The sequence below is a fragment of the Homarus americanus genome, unplaced genomic scaffold (assembly GCF_018991925.1).
Source record: "Homarus americanus isolate GMGI-L3 unplaced genomic scaffold, GMGI_Hamer_2.0 scaffold31037, whole genome shotgun sequence".
Lineage (NCBI taxonomy): Eukaryota > Metazoa > Arthropoda > Malacostraca > Decapoda > Nephropidae > Homarus > Homarus americanus.
Window position 1 is genome coordinate 19021487 of NW_024722227.1, and position 22432 is coordinate 19043918.

Genomic DNA, 22432 nt, shown 5'->3' on the forward strand with positions numbered 1-22432 from the left:
CTCAGTGTGCTTTCGTTCAGTTACGTATTGCTCTGTACTGCCTCTTATGTCATGCAATTATTACTTGTACTGTCTCTTGTATCACCATCAGTATTTTCTTACTACCTCTTGTGTCACCAGTGTGTTTACCCTCTTATATCCCCAGTAGTCCTGTACTCTATTTGTATCACAGTGTTACCTGTACTGCCTCTTATCACCCAGTGTACCTATACTCCCCTCTTCCATCACCCAGTGTGTGTTTACTTCCTCTTGTATCACCCCAGTACACACCTCTTATATCACCCAGTACCTGTACTGCCTCTTATCACCCCATGCCCTTTTTGCTTTTCTTCACCCCTTATCTACCTCTTGTCCCTTGTACACACTGCCTGCCTCTTGTATCACCAGTATGCCTGCTTACTGCCTCTTGTATCACCCATTGTACCTATACTCTTTTATCACCCAGTACCTGTACTGCCTCTTATGTTACCCAGTGTACCTGTACTGCTCTTTGTATCACCCAGTGCTGTACTACCTACTTATCACCCATTGTCCTGACCTTTCTTCCCTTGTATCACCCATTGTACCCCTGTTCTGCACCTTGTCACCCATTGTGCCTGTACTGCCTCTTACATATCCTTAATTGTCTCCCTCTTGCATCTACAGTGTGCTGTTTGTCACCCAGTGTACCTATGCACCTCCTTATCACCCGTGTACCTGTACTGCCTCTTGTAATCACCCGTGTAGCTGTCTTGTCATCCAGTACCTGTGCTGCCTCTTATCACCCAGTGTACCTGCTTTGCCTCTTGTATCACCCCAGTGTACCTGTACTTGCCTCTTGCAGTGTACCTGTACTGCCTCTTGCATCACCCAGTGTGTGTTTACTTCTCTTGTATCACCCAGTGTAGCCTGTACTGCCTCTTGTCACCCAGTGGCCTCTTATCTCTTGTGTGCCTGTGCTGCCTCTTGTATCACCCCTTGTGCCTCTTGTATCTGTTATTGCCTGTACCTTCCTCACATCACCCATTAGCTGTACTGACTTCTTGCAGTGTACCTATGCCCTCTTGTATCACCCCTTTGCTTTCATCACCCATTGTACCTGTACTGCCTCTTGTTATCTCCCAGTTGTACCTCTACTCCCTCTTGTTATCACCCATTGTACCTGCCTCTTATCCCCCAGTGTACCTGTACTCGTCTTGTATCACAGTGCCCTGTACTGCCTCTTGTATCACCCCAGTATACCTGTACTGCCTCTTGTATCACCAGTGTACCTGTACCTCTTATCACCCAGTGTTCCTGTACTGCCTCTTGTATCACCCAGTGTACCTGTACTGCCTCTTGTATCACCCAGTATGCCCTCTACTCCCTCTTGTATCACCCAGTGTTTCCTGTACTGCCTCTTGTATCACCCAGTGTACCTGTACTGCCTCTTGTATCACCCAGTGTACCTGTACTGCCTCTTGTATCACCGTGTGCCTCTACTCTCTTGTATCACCCAGTGTCTGTGCCTCTTGCATCTTGATGTACCTGTACTACCTCTTGTATCACCCAGTGTACCTCTACTCTCTTATCACCCAGTGTACCTGTACTGCCTCTTGTATCACCAGTAGTACCTATACTGCCTTTATCACCCGGTAACCTGTACTGCCTCTTATATCCACCAGTATACCTGTGCTGCCTCTTGTATCACCAGTAGCACCTGTACTTTACCCTCCCCCTTGTACTCCTCTTGTTGCCTGTACTTTACCTCACCAGTATACCTGTGCTGTATCACCCAGTATCCTGTACTCCACCCACTTGTCACCCGTTTACCTCTTATATCCAGTACTTCTACTGCCTCTTATCCACCCAGTGTGTGTTTACTGCCTCTTTATCTTGCCCAGTGTACCTGCTTTCATCACCAGTGTACCTGTACCTCATGTTATCACCTATTTTCTTGTATCTTGCAGTGTACACCTCATGTATCCCCAGTGTGCCTACAATGCCTCTTGTATCACCGGTGTACCTGTTGCCTCTTGTATCTCTGCCGAGTATTACCCTGTACTGTCTTTCCTCTACATCATCCAGTGTGTGTTACCTCTAGTATCCACTGTGTGCCTACTTTCTCCCTCTTGTTATCACCCCTTTCTTGCCTCTTGTCACACCATGTACCTGTACTGCCTTGTACCCAGTGTACCTGCCCTCTTTTATCACAGTATTTCTTTATCACCGTGCTTTTCCTGCCTCTTATCACCATCAGGTATGTCTGTACTACCTCTTGCACCCAGTACCACACACCTCTTCTGCCTTTACTGTCCCAGTACCTGTACCTCTTGTATCACCATCATTTGTGTACTACCTCTTGTATCACCCAGTGTATCTGTACTGCCTCTTGTACTCCCCTCTTGCTTGTCTCCTGGTGTGCCTCTTGTATCACCCAGCCTGTACTCCTCTTTATCATGCATTTTATTTCCTGCCTTTTGTTTCACCCTGTGTTTTCTTCTCTCTTGTATCTGTTGTGTGTTTTACTGCCTCTTATTTCCTACGAGTATACCTGTACTGCCTCTTGTATCAGGTGGCCCTTTGCTACCCTCTTATATCACCCAGTATACCTGTACCTCTTGCCTCTGGTTGTCTACTGCCTCTTATACCACACAGTATACCTGTATTGCCTCTTATATCACCCAGTATTTCTATGTATTTGTATCTGTGTACCTGTACATCTCATGTATCACCCAGTGTACCTACAATGCCTTCTGTATCACTTAGTCTACCTGTACTGCCTCTGTATCCCCAGTGTACCTGTTCTGCGTCTTGTCACCCAGTGTACCTATGTACCAGTTTGTATCACCCATTGTACCTGTACTGCCTCTTGCATCACCAGTGTGTCTGCAATGTATTTTGTATCACCCAGTGTGTATCCTTTTTGCCTCTTGTATCACCAGTGTGCCTGTATACCTCTTGTATCTTGGTGTCCTATTTGTGTACATATCCACCGGTGTGACCTGTTACTGCCTCTTGTATCCACCCAGTGTACTTCTACCCTTCTTTATCACCCAGTGTACCTGTACCTCGCCTCTCACCCAGTATTGCCATTACTACCTCTTGTACACCCGTGTACCTGAGCTTCCACCTCTTGTATCACCCAGTGTTACCGGTACTGCCTCTTATCACCCAGTATTTGTACTCCCTCTTGTATCACCCAGTATGCCACTGCTGCTTCTTGCTTATCACCCGAGCCAGTACCTGTCTGCCTGTCTCCACCCGAGTACCTGTAGTCTCTTATATCTAGTGTACCTGCTCCTTTCTTATTTTTGTACCTGTACTGCCTCTTTTATTTCCATCGTGTTTTGTGTTTTGCCTCTTGTATCACCCAGTATCACCTGCTTTGCCTCTTGCCTTGTCCTGGTACCAGTACCCCTCTTATCTTGGTGTTTTGTGTACTGCTCTGTTTCACAGTGTTCCTCTACTGCCTCTTGTCACCCAGTGTTACCTTTTCTTGCTGTCTTGTGTATTTGTACTCCCTCTTGTATCACCGGTGTGCACCTTCTTGTACTCCTGGTGTACCAGTACTGCTTCTTTTATCACCCAGGTTACCTGTACTGCCTCTTGTATCATGTTTTTTGTCCCTTTTGTTCACCTCTTATCACCCCAGTATTGCCTGCTGTGCCTCTTGTATCACCCAGTGTACTGTACTTTGTATTCCTGTGTACCTCTTGCTTGTCACCAGTTTAGTACCTTCTTCCTCTGTATCACCCTGTGGTACCTCTTGTATCGTGTACCTTTTGTGCCCTTTGCCTTGTCACCCAGTATGCCTGTAGTGCCTCTTAGTATCACCCAGTACCTGTGGTGCCTCTTGTATCACCCAGTGTACCTGTGGTGCCTCTTGTATCACCCAGTGTACCTGTACTGCCTTGTATCACCCAGTGGCCTGTACTGCCTCTTGTATCACCCGGTACACCTGTGGTGCCTCTTGTATCACCCAGTGCACCTGTACTGCCTCTTGTATCACCCAGTATACCTGTGGTACCTCTTGTATCACCAGTGTTACCTGTGGTGCCTCTTGTATCACCCAGTGTACCTGTAGTACTCTTGTATCACAGTATTACCTGTACTGCCTCTTGTATCACCCGAGCATTACCTGTACTGCCTCTTGTATCTCAGTACCTGTGGTTGCCTCTTGCTTTATCACCAGTGTACCTGTACTCCTCTTGTATCACCAGTAGCCTGTAGTGCCTCTTGTATCACCCAGTGTACCCTGCCTCTTGTATCTGTCAGTGCCTCTTGTATCACCCGTGCCTGTACTGTCTTGTCACCAGGTGTGTGTGTACTGCCTTTGTCTATCCAGTGTGCCTGTACTGGCTCTTGTCATCAGTGTGTGTGCTGCCTCATGTATCACTCGGTGTGTGTGCTCCTCTTATCACCAGTGTGCCTGTACCTCTTATCACTGTGTGCCTCTTTTCTTATCACCCAGTATTTTACTGCCTCTTGTATCTCCAGTGTACCTGTACCTCTTGTATCACCAGTGTACCTGTACTGTCTTGTATCACCATGTACTGCCTTTTGTTATCATCCAGTGTACCTGTACTGCCTCTTGTATCATCAGTGTACCTGTTTTGCTCTTATATCACCCCGTGTTTGTACTGCCTCTTGTATCACCCAGTATTACCTGCTGCCTCTTGTATCATCCAGTACCTGCACTTACCCTTATCCCTGTGTACCTGTACTGCCTCTTGTATCACAGGTGTTACCTGTACTGCCTCTTGTATCACCCAGTGTACCTGTACTGCCTCTTGTATCACCCAGACTGTACTGGCTCTTGTGTCACCAGGTGTGTGTGTGACTGCCTTTTGTATCATCCAGTGTGCCTGTACTGGCTCTTGTATCACCCAGTGTGTGTGTGTACTGCTCATGTATCACTCAGTGTTGTGTACTCCTCTTGTATCACCAGTGTGCCTGTTGCCTCTTGTATCATCCAGTGTACCTGTACTGCCTCTTGTATCACAGTCTACCTGTACTCCTCTTGTATCATCCATTGTACCTGTACTGCCTCTTATCATCAGTAGCCTGTACTGGCTCTTGTATCACCAGTGTTTGTGTACTGCCTCTTGTATCACCCAGTATTGCCTGTACTGCCTCTTGTCATCATTGTACCTGCACTCCTTGTCACCGTTCCTGTACTGCCTCTTGTATCACCCAGTACCTGTACTGCCTCTTGTATCCCAGTGTAGCCTGTACTGCCTCTTGTATCACCCAGTGCTTCCTGGCTCTTGTATCACCAGAGTGTGTGTGTGTACTGCCTGTGTCATCAGTGCTTTTTGTATCTTGTATCCCACATTTGTGTGTGTGCTGCCTTTTGTATCACCCAGTGTACCTGTACTGGCTCTTGTATCACCCCGGTGTGTGTGTGCTGCCTCATCTGTCTCCCTCTTATCACCCAGTGTGCCTGTACTGCCTCTTATCACCCAGTCTGTACTGCCTCTTGTTCACCCAGTGTATTACCTTACTGCCTCTTGTATCACCCCGTTACCTGTACTGCCTCTTGTATCCACCCCGTGTACCTGTACTGGCTCTTGTATCACCCAGTATTGTGTGTACTACCTCAACATCACTCAGTGTGTGTACTCCTCTTGTATCACACAGTGTACCTGTACTGCCTCTTATATCACCAGTCTACCTGTACTGCCTCTTGTATCACCCATGTGCCTGTACTGCCTCTTGTATCATCAGTATTACCTGTACCTCTTGTATCACCAGTGTACCTGTACTGCCTCTTGTATCATCCAGTAGCCTGTACCTCTTGTTCACCTGTACATCACCAGTGTGCCTTACTCCCTCTTGTATCACCCAGTGTGCCTGTACTGCCTCTTGTACAGTCTACCTGTACTGCTTCTTTATCACCCAGTGTGCCTGTACTGCCTCTTGTATCACCCAGTGTACCTGTACTGCCTCTTGTATCACCCGGTAGCCTATGGCTCTTGCTATCACCAGTGTGTGTACCTCTTGTATCACACTGAGTGTGTGTATACTCCCTCCACCCATGCCTACTGCCTCTTGTATCACCAGTCTACACACTCTTGTATACCCAGTGTGCCTGTACTGCCTCTTGTATCATCCAGTATGCCTGTACTGCCTCTTGTATCACCCAGTGGCCCTGTACTGCCTCTTGTATCATCAGTACCTGTACTCCTCTTGTATCACCCAGTGTGCCTGTACTGCCTTTGTGTCACCCAGTGTGCCTTGCTCCCTCTTGTATCACCCAGGTCCTGTACTGCCTCTTGTATCACCCAGTGTACCTGTACTAGCTCTTGTATCACCAGGTGTGTGCACTCATGTATCACTCAGTGTGTGTGTACCCTCTTGTATCACCCAGTGTGCCTGTACTGCCTCTTGTATCACCCAGTATTACCTGTACTGCCTTTTGTATCATCCGTATACCTGTACTGGCTCTTGTATCACCCAGTGTTGTGTACTGCCTCATGTATCACTCAGTGTGTGCTGCCTCTCCTTGCTTATCACCCAGGTATCACACAGTCTCCTTGCACTCCTCTGTGTATCACCCAGTGTGTGCTACTGCCTCTTATCCCCAGTCTACCTGTACTGCCTCTTGTATTACCGTGTACCTGTACTGCCTTTGTATCATCCAGTGTACCTGTACTGCCTCTTGTATCACCCAGTACTATTTTCCTTGTCACCCAGTGTACCTGTACTCCCTTAGTACACCTGCCTCCAGTGTAAGTGCCTCTTGTATCACCCAGTGTACCTGTGGTTGCCTCTTGTATCACCCAGTATGCCTGTAGTGCCTCTTTATCACCCACCTGTGGTTGCCTCTTGTATCACCAGTATGCCTGGTGCCTCTTGCTTATCACCCAGTGTACGTGCCTCTTGTTCACCCAGTGTTGCCTGTGCCTCTTGTATCACCCAGTGTGTGTGTGCTGCCTCTTGTATCACCCAGTAGCCTTGCTGCCTCTTGTATCACCCAGTGTGCCTGTACTGTCTTGTATCACCAGTGTGTGTGTACTGCCTCATGTATCACTCAGTGTGTGTGTACTGCCTCTTGTATCACCCAGTGTACCTGTACTGGCTCTTATGTCACCAGGTGTGTGTGTATGCCATCACCCCAGTGTTGTGTGTACTGCCTCTTGTATCACCCAGTGTGTGTGTGTACACCCCTTATCTCACCTGTGTGTGTGTTAGTGCCTCTTGTATACCTCATTTTGTATCACCCAGTGTTTGTGTGCCTCTTGTATCACCCAGTGTGTGTACTGCCTCTTGTATCACCCGGTGTATTGTGTGTACTGCCTCTTGTATCACCCGGGTTTGTGTGTCTGCCTCTTGTATCACCCAGTGTGTGTGTACTGCCTCTTGTATCACCCAGTGTGTGTGTGTACTTCTCTTGTATCACCAGCTGTGTGTTAGTACCTGCCTCCCAGTGTTGTATGCTTTGCATATACCCAGTGTTTGTATACCTCTTGTACTCACAGTGTGTGTACTGCCTCTTACCCCAGTGTGTGTGTCTTATACCCAGTGTGTGTTTTACTCTCTTGTATCACCCAGTATGTGTGTACTGCCTCTTGTCACCCAGTTTTACCTGTTACTCCTCTTGTCCTCAGGCCTGTACTGGTATTTTGTATTTCACCCAGGTGTACCTGTACTGTCTTTTGTGTCACATTGTACCTGTACTTCCTCTTACATCACACAGTGTGTGTTTACTGCCTCTCTTGTATCAGTGGCCTGTGCTGCCTCCTTGCATATCCTCCGTTGTGCTTGTGCTCCTCTGCTTTCTTCTTGCCCAGTTGCTTCTGCCTCTTGTGTCACGCAGTGCCTGTACTCCCTCTTGCATCAACCATGTTTTACTGCCTCTTATCACCCGGTGTGTGTGTACTGCCTCTTTTTCACCCAGTGTACCTCTACTGCTTTGCATCACAGGGTGCCTGTCTGCCTCTTGTATCCCTATCAGTGTTTGTGTACTGCCTCTTGTATCACCCAGTGTACCTGCAATGCATTATATTGTCACCCGTACCTGTACTGCCTCCTTGTTTCACCCCTGCAATGCCTTTGTATCACCCGGTCTCTGTACTGCCTCTTGTCTCACCCAGTGTACCTGAACTCCTCTTGTATCCCCAGTGTATCACCAATGCCTTTTGTATCACCCGGTGTACCTGCTGCCTCTTGTATCACCCAGTGTGCCTGAACTTTGTATCACCCGGTGTGCCTGTGCTCCCTCTTGTATCACTCAGTGTACCTTACCTCCTCTTGTATCACCCGGTGTACCTGTACTGCCCTGTGTCACGCGGTGTACCTGTACTGCATCTTGTATCACCCAGTGTATCTGCATGTGCCTTTTGTATCACCAGTGTCCTGTACTGCCTTTGTATCACCCAGTGTGCCTGTACTGCCTCTTATCACCAGTTGTACCTGTCTCCCTCTTATTTCACTCCATGTTTCCTGTACTGCCTCTTGTATCACCCAGTGTGTGTGTACTGCCTCTTGTATCACCCAGTGTGTGTGTACTGCCTCTTGTATCACCAGTGTGTGTGTACTGCCTCTTGTATCACCGGTGTGTGTACTGCCTCTTGTATCACCCGGTGTGTGTGTACTGCCTCTTGTATCACCCCGGTGTGTGTGTGTACTGCCTCTTATCACCCAGTGTGTGTGTACTGCCTCTTGCAGTGTGTGTGTGTGCCCTTGTATCACCCGGTTGTGTGTACTGCCTCTTGTATCACCATCGGTGTTGTGTACTGCCTCTTCTATCTCCCAGTGTATCTGTACTGCCTCTTCTATCTCGGTATATCTGTACTGCCTCTTCTATCACCCGGGTATCTGTACTGCCTCTTGTATCACCTGGTGTACCTGTAGTGCCTCTTATCACCCAGTACGTGTGTACTGCCTTTGTATTACCTGAGTGTGTGTGTGTACTCCTTCTTGTATCACCCAGTGTACCTGTACTGGCTCTTGTATCACCCGGTCTATCTTACCCTTCTTGTTTACCCAGTATACCTGCACTGCCTCTTGTATCACCTGGTGTGCCTGTGGTGGCTCTTGTATCACCCGGTGCGTGTGTGCCTCTTGTATCACCTGGTGTGTGTGTGTATCTTCTTGCACCAGGTGCCTGTACTGGCTCTTGTATCACCTGGTGTACCTGTGGTGGCTCTTGTATCACCCGGTGCGTGTGTACTGCCTCTTGTATCACCTGGTGTGTGTGTGTACTCCTTCTTGTATCACCCGGTGTACCTGTACTGGCTCTTGTATCACCCGGTCTATCTGTACTCCTTCTTGTTTCACCCGGTATACCTGCACTGCATCTTGTATCACCCGGTGTACCTGTAGTCCCTCTTGAATCAGCCGGTGTACGTGTACTCCCTCTTGTATCACCCGCTGTGTATGTACTTCATCTTGTATCAGCCAGTATACCTGTACTGGTTCTTCTATCACTTGGTCTACTTGTACTCCTTCTTGTTTCACCCGGTGTACCTGCACTGCATCTTGTATCACCTGGTGTATCTATATTCCTCCCGTATCACCCGGTGTACCTGTACTCCCTCTTGAATCAGCCGATGTGTGTGTACTCCCTCTTGTATTACCCAGTGTACCTATATTCCCTCCTGTCTCACCCGGTGTACCTTTATTCTCTCTTGTATCACCCGGTGTGTGTGTACTCTCTCTTGTATCACTCGGTGTGTATGTACTCCATCTTGTATCACCCGGTGTACCTGTACTGGCTGTTGTATCACCCGGTCTACCAGTACTCCTTGATTCACCTGGTGTACCTACAATATACTCCCTCTTGTATCACCTGGTGTACCTACAATATACTCCCTCTTGTATCACCTGGTGTGTGTGTAATCCCTCTTGTATAACCCGGTGTGTGTATACTGCCTCTTGTATCACCGGGTGTACCTATATTCCTTCCTGTATCACCCGGTGTACCTGTACTGGGCTCTTGTATCACCCGGTCTACCTGTACTCCTTCTTGTTTCACCTTGTGTGTCTTTTTCCTTGTCCGTTTCTCAACCTTTACGACTTCAGAAAATTAATTATCATATCCGGCAACAGATGGGTCGTGTAACAGGGAGTGAATATGGTCTGATAAAACGTACGGTACCAGTGTCGTCAGGGTAAACGAATATTAACTTCAATAAAGAATCTAGATCCATGTAGCCATAAGCTGTGATATATCTCAATTTGTGTAATAAATTTATATATTTATAATAATATATAGCATATATTACATGTATATGGATTTTAATTTGTCGTTTAAAATCAGCGTTATTTAGGGACCAGCTCAAGCGTCCTCACCGCCACTTGATATAATAAGTTCCATCGTTGGTTTCATGGGGAATCTCGTTTATATGATTTAAATGATAAGAATAATGACCATACACATAATCTTCGAGGTGGACAGTTTCACACACATGCTAATTAAGGATATGGATTAAAAAAAACCTGTAAATCGGATTAAATTATGTTAATTAATGACTTGATATAATTTCATTCATAATAATTTCGCTAATTAATATAATCGTGTGTTTTACAAACCATGGTTTTACATTTACTAGTTAGAATCAATCTTTTGGGGTATTTAAACCCATTACATGCCAGTCTGAAGGAAAAAAAGACATACAGTATTAAACTTTTTTTTTTGTGTGAAATATTTGATAATGTTGACTTGGTTCAAAATGTCACACTACGCCAGGGACGGGGAACAGTCAGCCTCGACCATATTTGAATTCAGTGTCTCTCAAAGGGACCGTTTGACGATTTTTTTTTTAAATATCACTCTGATCTTTTTTTTTTTTTTTTTTTTACAATGTTTCTTTACTCTTATTGTGCATGCACGAAGTTTCAACTCGTTTGAGAAATATAATTACGCTAAAATACAAACAAAAAACAACAACAACGTACTTTCTCCTTCATTTACTAAGTCGTGCCCAGCTTAGATAGTGTGAGTACCATAGCCGCGGGGATTATTGCCGCAACGAAATGAAAACAAACTGTATATTCCTGACAGACTCGCGCCTTATTTCAGCGGGGAATATTCATCTTATCACACTCTATCGTACATCGTGTTACTACAGCCAATGTCAATGTAAACATTCTCCTGTTTTTCAATTTTTGCTTACTCTCAGTTTCTCCACAAGTTTATCCACCTTACTCTTAATTAACTTACTCTCCCGTTTATCAATTATTGCCTACTCTCAGCTTCTCCACACGTATATCATTTATTGCTCACTCTGGATATCTCACGTTTATCAGTTATCGAATAGAAAAATAATTATGTGATAGAGAAAGTAGTTGTAAAAGCTGTACAACCTTGAGTCTGCTATAATTAATATGAAAGAAGAAGAAGAAGAAGTCACAACAACCACAAAAGAGTTAGTTCACCCCCTAATAACATAAATATTATGCCATAAACCAAATCCTTCATGTTACATTAAGGTCGTAACCCCTGTGTGTGTGTGTGTGTGTGTGTGCTTGTGCGTGAAGTATTGTAAATTACTGCCTCAAGTTTGTTTTTCTGTGAGTTATCGTGGCGAAATTCAGCCAATTAAAGATTTATTCATGCACTTATGCATAGATAGATAGATAGATAGATACATACATACATACATACATACATACATACATACATACATACATACATACATAGGAATTTTATGAGGGGGGGGACACTCACCCAGGGAGGGATAGAGAGAGAGAGAGAGAGAGAGAACTTCAGTTGACCACGACTAATGCATTCCATGAAACCGATCCATTGCTGTAACTACACCTTACCTGTACCTGTTATGGTCTAGAGTGTGTGTGTGTGTGTGTGTGTGTGTGTGTGTGTGTGTGTGTGTGTGTGTGTGTGTGTGTGTGTGTGTGTGTGTGTGTTCGTGTGTGTGTGTGTGTGTGTGTGTGTGTGTGTGTGTGTGTGTGTGTGATTTTTGTTTTATTCACAAACGAGTTTATTTGTGATTGACTTAATGAATGGAAACTTGAGCTTTGTTAAGATGTCTTGTTGTATTATGTGTGTCTGTCGCTGTGTGCACGCGCGCACACACGAAGGTTAAAGGTAAATCAAACACGACAACGTTAACTCCGTAGACTTTGTGTTATGTGTGATATTAAGATACAGATACTGTACATAGGTTACTTAAGTTACAAAGAGAGAGAGAGAGAGAGAGAGAGAGAGAGAGAGAGAGAGAGAGAGAGAGAGAGAGATAAAAACGGTTTGGCTGATTAGAACATGAAAACACTTTGTGTATCATAACAAAGTCTACTGTGTTATTCTGCCTTGGTTAACTTGTTGCTCGTGAGATGGTGGTTATGTTGAAAGATAAAACTGTCTGCAGGAATTATGCTAAAAATATATGATATTTACACTTTTTATTTCATTTACAGATTGTTTCTGTCATATGTGCATATGAAAATATTAGTTTAAAAATACACTCAGACTTATAGACAGTCTGTCACCCTGTTGTGTATGTGATGCCTTGTTGGGGATGGGAACCGTCGTAGCAGCCACCATCTGTTACAATATTAAGGATGGATGAGTGACTACGAGTGAAGGGAGAATGTGTGTGTTGATTCCAGACGTTTTGCTTTATAGTGAGAAAAGACTTGAGTACGCAATAAAATACAGACACAGACACACATCACATACACATATAAACGCACACACCCACACTTTTACAAAGTGTTTATTTACAAAACCAATCCCGAATTTACAAGTGAAGTCATACACGTGTTTTGTTACCTGTGTCTCACCTGTATCGTGGCAGATGAGGCGCTGACCCCGGGGTGTAATGTTGGTGGTGGTGTTGTCACACACATACTAACATGCTCCCTCCCTCCATCCCTCCATCGTCACTCTCTCTCACTCTCTCTCACACCCGCGCATGTGCACTATACTCTCACGTTAAGTCACTCACCTCACCTGATGGGAGTGAGGGAGATGGAAAAAAGGAAGTAAAGGTGATGATGCTAAAGGATGATACTACTACTACAACTACTACTACAACTACTACTACTACTACTACTACTACTACTACTACTACTACTACTACTACTTTTTTTTTTTTTTTTTAACGTGGCCTCCAGCCTCCCCCAATAGCCACACCTTCGCCACCATTTATTTACCTTAATATTAAATATCCTAATACATAAGAAACTATCCTATCTGTGTTAAATTAGTTGAGCCGTAGATACTACTACTACTACTACTACTACTAATAATAATAATAATAATTATTGATTTATAAAAGTATCCGGGAGTAAATCGATCTCCTTCAGGGTATTGCCAGTGCCTGCCAACACCAGAACCTGCCCGAACATGGTGAGACGTCCTCGATGCTGAAGAAACCTTAAGTATACATTTAGACTGCAGGGAGAGGCGCGGGGCTGACTGACAGCTTCCACATTGTTCCTGGCTGTCATTCTTGCAGATGGATGGTGTTTGAACGTTTTGATGACTGAACGAACGTAGACCCACATGTTCTCGATTAGCCAGTCTTATCCTCAGAATGATAGGCACAGGACCTTCCCCAGTACGAACAGTAACACAGGCACCTTTGTCGAAGGTAGGTGTGTGTGTAAAATAATAATAATAACAATAATAATAATTAACGGTTTATTGAAAGAGCATGGCAGCCGGAAGGCTGAAAATATGCAGTTACATAATTGGGGAATGGGTCTCTTGGTTTACAAATAATATACAAGTAAAATAAGTGATACAAATATGATATATAATAACTAGGTGGGGAAAAGGTTATAATACAGGGCATTTCAACATAGTGACAGTGCATAAAGGTAAGATTGACTGGGAGTGAATACACTGGTTGATTACAAGTTATTGATAATTTTTACAATGGTTGGGACTGGGCTGTTCTTATAGCGATCAGTTCGTGCTCGTATGGGCTGGATGCGGTTGTGGTGTTGAACAGCAATTCTTGGACGAGGGATCTCGGGTGGTAGTAGGAGCCGGTGTCGAGGATGGTGAAGAAGCTTTTCACCTAATTTTCAGATGAGGTCGTGGTAATGGTCAGAGAGAGCCGAGAGGGTCAGTGTGTAGAGCGCTTCTTGATATGTGGAGTAGGAAGGGGAGAGAATAATCTTGCATGCCCTCTTTTGCACTTTTCCAAGGTGTTTACGTTGTGTGGTATTTAGGGAGGAAGACCAGGCAGGGGAGGCATAGGTGAGCTTGGGAAGTGTGAATATTGAGTAAACACTGAGGAGCTCATGTGTGTGTGTGTGTGTGTGTGTGTGTGTGTGTGTGTAGGGAGGGGGTAGGTACAGTAATCGACCCGGCTCCATCACTCAGACAATAGTTCATTATGACCGTGGTCTCCCACATTACACACACATACTGGACCTTGATCTGACACTTCAGTCAACTTCCTCCTTCAATCTTCGTCCTCGTCCTCCTCCCCCCCCCCTCCTGTACTGATCACCACCGCCGTGTCTTCCTCAGTTCTCAAGCATTACTAGTGTTCGGTCTTGCTGACACGTCCAGACACCTGAACACGTCTAGTCGTTGTCGCTGATAAACTTCAGCACACTTCGCTACTCATGCCCTCTGTGTCATGATATTACCGACAGAGTGAAATTCCTCTTGTGTTAGGAGCTGTTGTTGAAAGTTGTAAGTTATTATTGTCTGTTATTCATGAAATTATATTGTCGGTTGGGTAAGACTTGCATTTGATGTGGACATAATATATAATCCATAAAATACGTCTCTCTCTCTCTCTCTCTCTCTCTCTCTCTCTCTCTCTCTCTCGCGAGGCACGGTAATGAATGATTAATACTTGTTTTACGCTGTTTATCTTTAAAGACATTTTGAGATATCTTTGCTCCAAGTCACCTGTGATATACGAAAGGAATATATACGATTTGGCATAATGGGGAGGACCTCGATAATGTATTAAAAGGTCGGGAGTTTGTAATGGCCCCTGTCTCATTGTCATGGGTTGCGTTAGGCTTACCCACGCAACCAACTCCAAAGTTTGTTTTACCAGAGATAAGACGCCCGGCGAGGCATAACTGGGACATGTATTTTTCAATTAGTATATGTTAGCCAGCCTTTAGGGGGGTGGGCAGTGAAACAGTGTTGTACTGTTCATCGCTTCACACCCAAAAACCTCATTTTAAGTAGTATCCCCTGAGCCATGGGTTAGTTAAGACGTCGTCTCCATCCTCTCCCTCCTGAAAGGGGGCGGGACACCACACCACACAGAGTCCTCCACCGCCACTCCGTCCTGTGAACCGTCGTCGACACGAGACTAAGCGTGTTAACCTAGGTTGTTATCCCCGTGGAAATATCACGTGTGGATGCCTGGTTGCGACAAGAGCACTCCAGGCTGGCCTATCAAACCTACAGTAAATCGTTAATTAATTCACGCTTACAGAGTTCTCCTGCACGACACCCGTCTACAGTGACCGTGATTGACACGAGACTAAGTGTGTTAACCTAGGTTTGTTATCCCCTTGGAAATTCACTTGTGGAAGCCTGGTTGTGACAAAAGCAATCCAGGCTGGTCTATTGCACCTAAATGGTTAATTCAAGTCACGCTTACCAGTTCTCCTTGCCGCGACAACCGTCTACCATGACTGTCAGTGACGCGAGACTATGTGTGGTAAACCAAGAGTACCTTTTGTTGTTATGGCCGTGGAAGGTCTACACGAGACTAAGCGTGTTAACCTAGGTTTGTTATCCCCGTGGAAATATCACGTGTGGAAGCCTGGTTGCGACAAAAGCAATCCAGACTGGTCTATTGCACCTAATTGGTTAATTCAAGTCACGCTTACCAGTTCTCCTTGCCGCGACAACCGTCTACCGTGACTGTCAGTGACGCGAGACTGTGTGGTAACCCAAGAGTACTTTTTGTTGCTATGGCCCGTGGAAAGAAGTTCTTGTGCGGAAGCCTGTTTGCAACAAAAGCAATCCAGGCTGGCAGTAAATGTATCACTTGAAGAATTAAGGCTCTGTTAAGTCATACCCACAGTAGAGTAATCACATGTGTCCCCAAGTTGGAAATTCCCTGTTTTAGAAGATTAATTTTATTACAGCGTGAACGTGAGTGAATCATATATCCATGCAAATTGTAAATCATTGTATGGAAGCTTGAGAAATAAATGTAAGTGCAATTATCTGCCCGTATCTGTGATCCTATCTTATTATTACTAAAGGTAATGACTGATTGGTTATGACAAAGTATAACCAATAACTTAGATGGATGTTGAAAATTAAATGAATTCATTAAATCATCATTTATCAAGTATAAATCATGGAATGTCGAGTGGTGGAGTGAACTTCTACGTAGATACGCCATAATCTCCTGTAAGTAACCAGTGTGAAGGTATCGAACTCTACGGTAAGAAATAAGAAATACGACATATTATTATCTTTATATAATATAATCCACTCATACTACCACCGATTCATACTAAAACCATGACACTTATCAACAGAAAGTATTATATAAATGGGTTACTTACATCTGATTTATATTCAGATTTACCACCTGTAACTTTCCACTGGCTATGAGGTGACATGTTCAATGCACGTGATAAGGTGTGCCCACAGGAAGCTGCGTCATACTATGCTGAGTAAAGGCATAAGTAGCCGGCTCTCTGGCCACCTGAAGCGAGCAGTAGTTTGATATCCTTGACTAGAGGAAGACGTTATTTGAGAGCCGCAGTGGATGGCTCCGTCTTCCCTTGAGGGGGAACGACGTACCCATACCGTTCTCCCTCGATGGGTACACTACTCAAAGTAACACTCCCAAACTTACATCAAACGGACGATATATCAGTATACGTCCCTTTCTCTCTCTTCAAGCTCATAGATAGCGGAAGATACGGTGATCGACACATCAGGAATTGCAGCTCGTGTGAGTACGAAAACGACATATCAGTCTACGTACCAAGGCGTCAGTGTTTTGTGAAACTAGAAAAACAAATACCCTACAGTGACATGTTACAAACAATATCTGAGTGTTAAGAATATCCCGTATTGAGACGATAGTAAGTGAGTGCTTCTCATTCTATCTGTACAGCTGTTGTAGTTTCGTGATCGTTGATTGCAGTATTTCCAGTGTCATCAGACAGTCCCCGCTATATACGGGATTGCAGAAGATTTGACATTCAGTGGAGGCGACATCGTATCAGCGCATAGCCTACAGTGGGAGGGAAGATTGACATCACCCACACGCCGACACCCACCCCACAACAGATAGCAGCTAGACGGATCGTGTTTTCTATACAGACGCCCTAACTCCTGTAATAGGTTTTTAAAGAGTAGAATACTTTATACACAGTGAAACTCTATAGCTTCTCAAGTGATTGTTACAACTAACAGTCATAACACCAGGTGACCCATACCAACTCCCTCCCCTGAACCCTCCTCCCCACCGGAATATCAACAAGTTCTCGCCAGAAGTTATCATTTCATTTGGGAAAGGAATGGAACCAGTGTTGAATAGTGGTGAACAGTGCTTAAGTCAGTGAAAAACAACTCGGCAGTTGAGTCTTACCCAAGCTGACCTTCACACAGTGAGGTCCCAGGTACCCAGTGATAATTCCCCTGAGACTCCACGATAGAGAGGCCTGGGACCACACCTTACCCACTTGAGTGAGTGAAGTCCTGTGACAACAGACCTCGTGGTGTCCCCATGATGCTACGACACCACGTAGTGAATGAGTTGCTACAGCATCATGCGATGGCCCTCATAACACCATCTGTGAGGGAATTACTACACCACATCAGGCCCCTCATACACCATCTGTGAGGGAATTACTACATCATCAGGCCACTCATACACCATCTGTGAGGTAACTACTACATCATCAGGCCCCTCGTAACAACATCTGTGAGGAAATTACTACACCACGTCAAGCCACTCATAACACCACCTGTGAGGTAACTAGTACTCCACGTGATGTCCCTCATAACGCCATCTGTGAGGGAGTTACTACACTACGTGTCTGCTGTTCAACACCTCACCTCACATGATCTACGTGTGTAAACATTAATCTGTATGTTCACTGTATGTTCCTTCACCTTTCTCTAATGAAGGCTTTTGTTAAACATCCAATGTATGTAATAAGTCATTTATGTCCAATGTATATTTTCAGCCTTCAGGCTGCAAACTTTTTCAATAAACCGTTTATTATTATTATTATTTATTTATACATACATTACAAAGCTATCTTAGGTACAGATAATAAATATGCGGTATGTGTATTAGGGTGTGTCATAGGAGGGAAGATCAGCTAAAACTAATGGCCCATCACTTTTTTGGTAGATTTTAGTGTATATAAACAGAAAATAATTTCAGTTTCAATATTTTGCAACCTTTTGCTAGGTAAATTTTAGCGTGAAATTTATCGAAAATCTAACGTACAGCTGCATTAGTGCATTACAATTAAATAGTGAACATTGCTTTCTGACTTCATTCTTTAACAACCCAACTAACAATATTTTTTCTGTTTCAGATTCTGATGCATTTATAAGTTGATAATATTTGCGATGGCTGCTTGTGTCAGGACGAGGAACCAAAAATCCAGCCATCTCAGTCACTATCTTGGGTCTGGGAGAGAGCTCCTGAAGTCGGAGTTGCCTACATTGAGAGATGCTTTGAGATACGGTGTTTTAATAAGGCAAATCAGTGAAAAGAACCAAAGAACTTACACAAACAAAGACATTGCCAGTGATATGTCCAAAGTTGTCTTGGCACAGTACACTCTGGCTAACGCTCAGTTCAAGCCTCCAGTCATAACAAGTCAGAAGAAGATTAGTGAGAGACTGCTAGCCAGTTGGGGAAAAGGCAAGAGATATCTCTTGGGAGAGGAAAACTTGCAGTTAAGGACAGCTTTGCCAAGCAACTGGACCAGTTATTTGACATAATTACTTGCAAGTGCCCAATTGTTCTCTGTCCTGAGTTTGGATGCGATCGTGACTGTAAACCCGAGGCCCACATCTCCTGTATTTGCAAGCGTGAACTGAAGATTCCTGTGATCGAACTGGCATTTGTCAAAGCACAGAGAGAGAAGACTGGCAGCATAGGGGCTCTCATGATTTCTAGCCAAGATATTCCGGAGTCCAAGAGACAGGAGGCTGCCACAGAGAGACAGAAGAGGAGAAGAGTTGCCGAGGAAAAGAGACTTGAGAAGGCCCAGGGTGAGGTAAAAAAGGCCGATGATTGAGCCAAGCTGATTCAGAGCTTAACACTCCCCATGGCTGATCCGAGTGCTGACCAGAGAATGGTGACTTTGTCCCTAACCCAGAAAATAATGATCCCAAACCTTCCAGGCATAAGATTCGAAATAGAAAAGATCCTCGGTATAGCTCTGGCCAGCATGCGACACCACACTGGTCTCAGAGAAACTGCAGATAGCAAATAGCTGCCTGATTGACGGTGGTTTGATAACACCTGATGATGTTCACCTGGTGATAGATCATAACAAAGTAAGGAGAGCTCAGAGAAACTTGTCAGTAACCTAGAAGAGGAGCTTGATAAGGGATAAGAGAAAATGGAATCAATTGTTTGTTCTTTGATGGAGAAGGGATGACACTAAAGTGCTCCAGCGAAAGTTGGAGATTCTGACACGTTGTTCTCTGCCATGGTGAAGGAGGAACACTACTCCTGCTGCAGTGAACCAGGAGGGAAGTATTTGTGGCATTTCGCTCCAGAGAAAGATGACATCAGGAAACCAGCTGAGATAGTGGCAGATAACATTGTGAACTGGCTCAGAGAGAGGAACGTAGACCAGACCCTGCAGGCCATTGGAGGGGACAGCACCAACACGAACACAGGGTGGCAAGGGGGGGTCATACAGTGGATAGAGCGGAAGATTGGGAGGAAGCTGGTCTGGATTGTTTGTGACCTCCACACCAACGAGTTGCCACTCAGACATCTGATCCAGGAGCTGGATGGCAAGACTCTTTCAAACAACAGATGGCCTGGTCCTCTTGGCAAGATGCTGGACTCTGCCACTGAGTTAGAAATAAATGCGAGCTTTGAAAAAATCACAGTTGGCCCTCCACTCGTTGAGCTTGCACATACTGTCATTGACGACCTGAGTACTGACCAGTACTATGGTTACATGATTTGCAGTGCCATCAAAACTAGGGTCATGCCTGATAGACTTGCTTACCTGCAGATAGGTCCACAGTCTCACATTCTAGGTGGCTCACAACGGCTCTCAGGTTCCTGCAGAATTTGGGTCGCCATCATAAAACTGAAAGGAACCAGCTTCTACAACCTGAGATTTATTGTCCAATTCATCGTGAGTGTCTACTTGCCAAATTGGTTCAACACCAAGGTCAAGTCATCGTTCTCCGAAGGTCCGAGGCATGTTCTCTTCCAGCTTGAGCTCCTGAGGAGTCAGCCAAGGAAGGTTGTTCAGATTGTGGAGCAGACTGTGAGGAGATCTTCCTGGTATGCTCATCCCGAGGCAGTTCTGCAGACAATGCTCTGCAGTAAGGATGAGGAGGCGAGAAGAGTGGCAGTCAAAAAGATCTTGGATATGAGACTTATGAGAGGATGTGGGCATGACGAATCAGTTGGTGACGATTCCTTCAGGGTCAGGAAGACTCCTGAAGTCAATCTAGGTGCCAAGACCCTCACTGATCTAATAGATCTGGATAACATCCAGGCTGGCAGTGAGCCCCCTCTTACCTGCAGCCTCACCAATGTTCAAGTCAGAGCTTTCCTGGACAACCCCATGCATGTCCCTGCCTGGCCCTCGCACACCCAGAGTATAGAGCGTTGTGTACAGCAAGTGAGCGAGGCCAGCAGTCACGGGTACAGCCAGGAGAGGAGGGAAGGCTACATCTGAGCTCAGGTGGTCAGCAGGGAGGTGATGAGTAGAAAGAGAAGCAAGAAAGACATGTTCTCTATGGTGTGCAGCAACACCGGGTCGTCGTAGTAAAACCGGTTTTTGTATTTGATGATTTTGTTTTCTAAAGGAATATTAAATTTAATAAATGTGTCAAGATCATTCGTTTCACTATTCTGGATCATTTTCATCCTAATAAATTAACAACCTGATACATTTACTTTACTTTAAATAAGCTATTTAGTGGTGTTGGTAAAAGGGTGGGAATACTGAATTTTCATAAGATTTCAAGTTAAAATTTACCTAGCAAAAAATGAAAACTTTTCAAATCTGAAGATATCACATGATTCTGCACATAGAACTACATCATTAATACCATGGGCCGATTTTTCAAACTCAAAAAAAAAAATTCGCCTCCGTATGACACACCCTAATGTGTATAGTTATAAGAGTTTGTGTTGATTGTTTACTTCACCTGACTTCTTTCCTGTTGTGTGTGTGCGCGTGTGCGCGTGTGAACTCTGCTGCACAGTATATGAAATGGAAGAAAATAGTATAACGTAAATATTTGTCCGTAGATTAAGTCTCCCATAAATTAGTAACTTCAGTTTTCTTTCTTAACTCACTAGAGAAAACGAAGGCATTATTATTGTTGTTGGACATTAAAGAAACACACACACACACACACACACAAACACTTTCACATTGTTTATTTACCTGCCTTTTGTCTCCTAATCCTTCCTCCTCCTCTTACATCTTTTTCTCTCATTATTTTTTCGTTGTTCACCTTTCCTCTGTTTTGACTAGTCTCCCCTACTTTCGAACCCTTTCATTGCTCTCTCTCTCTCTCTCTCACTACTTCCCCATTTTCTTTTTCTCCCTCTCACCCCCACTTTTCCTCACGCTCCTTCCGCACTCTCTCTCTCACTCTCCTCCCACTCCCCCTCACTCTCCTCCCACTCCCCCTCACTCTCCCACTTGCAGTATTACCTGGGTTAGATCACTCAGGTGGAAGCTTTGAGCCTCTTGCGCTCTCTCTCTCCTCTCATCTCCTCCCCTACCTCCCTGTCTCAACACCCATACCCACCCTCTCCTCCTCCTCACCCCCTCCTCCACCCTCCTCTACCCTTATCCCCCCGACCCTCACCCCCACCTCTTCCCCCACCCTCCCTACCCCTACTCCCCACCTCTACCCCCTCCCCTCCCCTTACCCCTCACCCCTTGTCAGCTTCTCACCTCACTCTCTTCCGTACCCCTTCACTCCCCTTCCCTATCCCTCACCCCTCCTGTACCCCTCACCCCCTCTTTACCCCTCATCCCCCCTTCTCACCCTCTCCCATCCTCACCCTCCCCTGCACCCATTCCCTCCCTACTCTTCACCCCTCCCTGCCCCTCAACCCCCTTCTCTTCCCTCACCCCATTTCACCTCTCACCCTCTTCCCTTATCCCTCACCCCTTCCCCTACCCTCACCCTCCTCTCACCCCTCATCCCCACCTACCTCCCTCATCTCCTCTAACGCTGCCACCCCCTCCTACTCCTCCCTTCCCTTACTTACTGTAGGTTATGTATCTAAGCTTACCAAGCCGGTAGCATGTACTGTATATGTAATTACGTGGCAACACTGCACGGGTTATGTGGCAACATTGCCCAGGC